We start from the raw sequence: 6000 nt of genomic DNA, 5'->3' as shown, positions 1-6000 counted from the left end.
TAAACAATATTGGGCTGAATGGAAACCACGCTGGACACTTCAGTGAACACGATGGGACGGGATGGGCTTGGTGGTATCCATCGTGATTATCTCGATGGGCCTGGCAGGCAACACTGGACTATGTGGAAACCACGGTGGGAGCCTATATATGTGTACAGTTGCGAGCAAAATATATTAGCACAGATCACTGGCGATCAGAATTCGTATATCTCACCACGCGGCGCTGCGGTACGCAGAACTGCCTAACGGGCCGTTTCCATGTTTGCAGCCTAGGGGGGGACGGCAGGAAGTATGCTTTGCGTGCACCGCCCGAGCGTTGAAGTGCCGACCCTACGTGACTGTGCTTGCGGAATTTATTTTGGTTCGGTTATCATGAGCAAAGATGGCTTCTTTTTATTACTGTTTTTTTATGTCTGCGATGGTTTGTCAAAAGGAACTCGCGGGAACAATAGATGATAGCGCTGCTTTTAGTCAGTAATTTTGCTGTCTGTGGCAGTCCGCTAATTTGCTGTCCGTGGCAGTCCGCATTAATTTTACAGTCCGTGGCAGACCCCCCTAATACTGTAGATTGGGAACGGCCCGGCACTCTCGTTATCAGCCTCTTCGCCACCCGCAGCGCCACGCCATTCCGGCACTGTGGTGTTCCGTCATGTGTGCTAATCTTTTTTACCCGCGACTGTACCTACTTGTTTGGCATGGCACAAACCATGGCTGCATTTGAATGGCCGATGCTGGGCAGCAGATACTGCATGCATGTGCCTATATGGTTGACAAAATGAAACTTATCAATGCACTAACAATCTCAGTGGGTCAAATCCATCAAACGTACACTTGGCACTTTATGCTGTTAGAATAAAAACTTTAAGACAAATTTCTCTTTTTTACACGTGCATTTGTTGACTTGACAATTTCACAAAATTGTTTTAAAAAGTAACGAATTATATACTTGGGCTTAGATTATAATTAGCAAAATATTTCAGAAAAAGTTTAACTTCATTGTTCACAAAATAATAAATTACAGCTTTGCAGAGCCCTGCATGCCTGAATCCGAACACTCAATTTCATTCAGAAAATTTTATTGAGCGTGCATTTCAAGACATCACTAATTCAATTAACAAATTGTTAACCACATAGCTGGCCACACAGCTTCTTTGTAGAAAGGTTACAAATACAAATATATACACAGAATATTTCGACAAGGCTGATTACAGCACTCTTATACATGCACCTTGGTACGCAATTACCAGTACAACACTATTTTTCAAAACAGAAATGCAGATATATATAAACACAATATGAGGATCTAAATTACACAGCATATTTCATACTAAGAATTGATTTGGTTTTTACGTTGGATGAGAGAACTCCACTATAGAAAATGCACACCTTCACTGTAGTCTCAAGAAAGCATATACCATGGAGGTTGTTCTCTCGACGCGCGTTTCAACGCTGCCGCCTCGCACGTCGTGCTGCCGATCAAACAGCGTCACCATGTTTTTACGACAACTTACTCTCTACGACTGCTACGTTGGGTACTTTGTTAGCCTTGCTGATCTCCCATCAATATAAAAAAAAACTTCCCCATACAAACCGAAATCGGCATGTAATTTCGTGAATGAGCAAAGCAGCAAGCGATACTGCAGTGAGAACTCATGCATTTTTCAACCGCAGCGCAAGCAACAGGTCGTTAATTCGCGCGTTTCTACCAGTGGTAATTGCTCGCGATCGCTGCAATTTCTGTGGATGCCGATACGGCTGAATACCCAATAAAAATACCAAAAATAAAATAAAAAGTAGGATACAAGCTTTTTCACAACGAAACCGAAACAGAAACTGGTTGTCACCGCCAGGTGGCTGCCGGTAGCTGTTTTTCTTAAAGCCCCTGGAAATTTTTAAAGTAGCGACTATAGTGAACTAGAATACTCTAGTTCACTATAGTAGCGACAACCTTTGCAGAACGCCGCCTCTCCCTCTCCTGCGCCCGTCGCCTCTTTCCATTGGTCGATGGTTTCGCGCGCAAAAGTCCTTTAAACCCGCGCTTTTCGCCGCCGCAGACGCCATATTGTCCGCTCCAACCGCGCACGGTAGGTTCGGCAGGCGTCGTTGCGGACACTGCGCTTTTGCTTGCTGTGAAGAACAGCGGCTTTTGTTTTGCTCGAAACGTGTGTCAGTCACCTAACTTCAAGCCGTTTATCTGTGCGGCATGACGGGCTGCTGCGCCTTCGGGTGCAAGAACCGTCACGACGGCGGAAAGCGGTTCTTCGCGATCCCATCATCGAAAACCGACTCGGGCCGGAGGAAAGTTTGGTTACGCAGCATTGGCCGGGCGAATTTTAGCGCAACGCCATCGACCAGACTTTACGACGTAAGGGACGTGCTTTCAATAGCTGCTGAGTTTTCCTTTTTTTTTTCAAGCTACGCTGTGCAGTGGTTTGTTCGCGATCGAGCGTATGGCCGCAGTAAGCTCGACATAAGGGCGCTTGCGTTGAGCGCATCATGATTGCACGCACGCAAACGTGTAAGTGACGCGAGGCACACGTCTAACTCTAGAGTGACGTTCCTTAAATTTGAGCGCATGCCGCAGTTAGACATACATGCGTACTACAAGTGCAGATCAAACTGCTCTCTGGCATGGTGAAGCGCACGCGTTACATTCGCGTTACATATTGCCACGTATCATTGTAGCGTCCGTTCGTTCGCGCGAGGCCGCAGAAAAGGGGTGTTATCATTTTTGTTCGTGACGCGAGAAGCGACCAGTCTAATGTCGATTGATCGCAGCCATGAAAGGCTGCATCTAGGTTTTTCCAGATTACTGTAGATGATCTTGTCCTGCTATCTGGAAGTTTCTTTGCCGGCTTTAAATTGAGTGATGCCGCGAGCGACGGGCATTCGTAGTTCGACGACCGCTGAGCACGCCAGTTGCTTACGCCGCCGCCGAGTGAAAGTCCTGGGAGTAGTATTCCTCGCCAGCGGAGAAGTAGCCCGCGAAACCTGGACTAACCTCCGCACGAACGCTGAGAAAGGCCTCTCGGTGGCGTCAACTTTCCGCCTTTCAATGGCAGAGCGCTGCTATATAGTTAAGTCCACAATCCTAGCCGCATGTTTTTTTGTCGCCCGCGTCGCAAACCCACCGCGCACGTTTGCGCGCAGGCTAACCTCGGCCTGTGGCTCTTTCGTTTGGGCGGGCAAAACCGAACTTGTGTCACGAATGTTCATGCGCCTTCCATCGTACATGGGTGGGTTTGGTATACCTTGTATACGCACGATGTGCAATGTGCTCGCCTTGCGAGGGGTACGAGATCTTGTACGCAACCCAGACTATCCCGGGAGAACACTCCTCACATATTTTCTGGGTACAGCGCGTAACGTGTTTTTTTCACAACACGTGGTTGGCCCTACAGCCGAGCAGCCGCCGGAATTTTTCGTTAATGTGCGTCGCACACTGACGTCGTTGACTGCCAGCGTTCCCGATCTGGATGTTGATGAAACCCCGCCCTCCAGAATGTGTGAAGCACTAACGGTCGCTGCGCTGACCCGCGAACAACTCCAGAAAACGAGACGGGCACGCTGGCGCCAACTGACCTCAGCTACGCTTCCTGCAGATGTCAGGGACTTCGGCTGGCTCCGAGGCTGGCGGGTCCTGCCCACAAGAGACCGCCTTGCGGCGTGGGGCGTGGCGCCCTCCGCCCGATGCCCGCAGTGCGGTCTGCTTGAAACTTTGCAGCACGCAATGTTTGAGTGTGTAGTTGCGCGCACCTTTTGGACATTAGTGTCACGCATGTTTTTAACCCGCCTGGAAGCGCGCACTAGTTCTCCCGAAGTGTTTCAAAATATGCTCTTGTGTGTCGGCATGTTCGTTTTGTGGCGGCAGCGTGGAGTGGCATCCTTAAATGGGCGTCCGCAATGAACAATGTTCCCAATGTTGCAGCGCCTGCGCACGCGCCTCTTTGAACAAGCATGCATGGACGCTCTGTCAATGAGCGAGGCTGAGTTTTTGCGCAAATGGTCGACATACTTTATCGTCCTGCGCGGCGGTCGAGTATCGGCATTTTTACTGCATTATTGACGTGCTCAGTGCTGCGTCACTGCGCATGTGCTTGACTGATCAGAGAATTAAGTTAATCTGTTTTGTTTTGTATTTTCTATGTTAAAACAGAAAAAATAAACTTCTCTTTCTACGCCGCCGCCGAGTGATTCAGTTCTTTTGAGGGCGCAAGTCAGCCCAAATAAAGAGCTTCGTTTGAAAGTCTTTGTTGCTGTCTTCCTGAACGCTGGACTGCCGTCACGACAACGTGACAACGGTTATATATATATATATATATATATATATATATATATATATATATATATATATGACAAAAGCCAACAGCCACAGAAACCAAGGGGCACAGGGGATTTTTTTTTTCCTAAAGTTATTTATTTTGTGGTGTTGATCAATTTAGAATTTTACTGAATATGTTATCGTTTTAAAGATAACTGATTAGAAAAGCAGAAGAAAAAACAACCACCTGCCGCCGGTGGGATCCCACCCACCGCCGGTGGGATCCCAGGGGCTTTAGTTTTTCTGTATAACCCTCATGGCGGTTCGGGTGCTGCGTCGCGTGCGTCGCGCTTCGGCGCTTCCCTTAGCAAAAACTAATACGTTTGGAATATACGGTGGGCTATTTAAATTGTATTTTAAACATATTTTGTATTCATGAATGCACTAAAAATATGTAAGAAATACGTTCCTGAAATTTCATGCTTGGTATTCGAAATATATTTTTAAAATGTGCCAAAAATACCTCACTTAAAGCATACTTCGAGCACTTTTCAAATACGTGAAAAAATATGTATGCAGTTTTAGCATCTTGTCAGTGTATTAAAAGTGTATTTTCGGAAATATGAAATTAATTCATCGAAAGTATACTTCAATTCTAGAAAACGGGCAGCCCTTGTAAACGTATATGTATGCAGTTTTAGCATCTTGTCAATGTATTGAAAGTGAACTTTCGTAAATATGAAATTAATTCATCGGAAATATACTTCAATTCTAACAAACGGGCAGTCCTTTTGCACACTTCTAGCTGCCGTTGAACACTCGAGTGCTCGAAATCGCGTTTCGGGAAATGGCATTTGCGTGTCGTCAATGTATTTGAAGTGTACTTCTCTAAATACGCAATTAATTCGTCCAAAGAACACTGGAATTCTAGCAAATTGGCAGTCCGCATTAGCATGTTTGCAGCACACTACAAGCTGTCGTTGAACAATCTAATGCTGAAAATCGAGTTTCGGGACATCGCATTTTGGTGCTGGCCATCCATTTAAAGTGTACTTTCGTAAATACGCAATTAATCCGTCTGGTTGTCCGCGTAAACATATTTGCATTACACTTCAAGCTACCGTGGAACAATCTAGGGCTCGAAATGACGTTTCAGCGAAGAGTGAAAACTTTCCCTTTCTTGTCATCCTTTCGTTTATGGTAACTTCTAGCAGGAAGGTGATCACCACTTATACCGCTGCTACACGGCCGCTTCGAATGCCTTCCAACCGAATGCCATCTAACGATGCTACACGAGTTCTGTCTAAGGGAGTGCTTGAAGACCCTATTGGAAAAAAAGGCAATGATGTAAATATTGGAAACCAACACTGGAAACCTTGGTGGATTATGGTAATGGAAAATATGTTGGAATGACTGGGCATGTTGGAATGACTGGGCATGTTGGAATGACTGGGCATGTTGGAATGACTGGGCATGTTGGAATGCCTGGGCAGGTTGGAATGACTGGGCACGTTGGAATGACTGGGCATGTTGGAATGGCTGGGCAAGTTGGAATGACTGGGCATGTTGGAATGACTGAGCATGTTGGAATGACTGGGCATGTTGGAATGACTGGGCAGGTTGGAATGCCTGGACATGTTGGAATGACTGGGAGATGTTGGGGCAGGGGCCATGCTGCAATGTTATGTCTGTCGCAATGAGACAGCAAATTTCAAAATAGATGAGGCTCCTACAGCCAG

The sequence above is a fragment of the Amblyomma mixtum genome, chromosome 6 (assembly GCF_055824585.1).
Source record: "Amblyomma mixtum isolate Tamu chromosome 6, ASM5582458v1, whole genome shotgun sequence".
In the NCBI taxonomy this organism is placed as follows: Eukaryota; Metazoa; Arthropoda; class Arachnida; order Ixodida; family Ixodidae; genus Amblyomma; species Amblyomma mixtum.
This window is presented reverse-complemented; position numbering follows the sequence as displayed.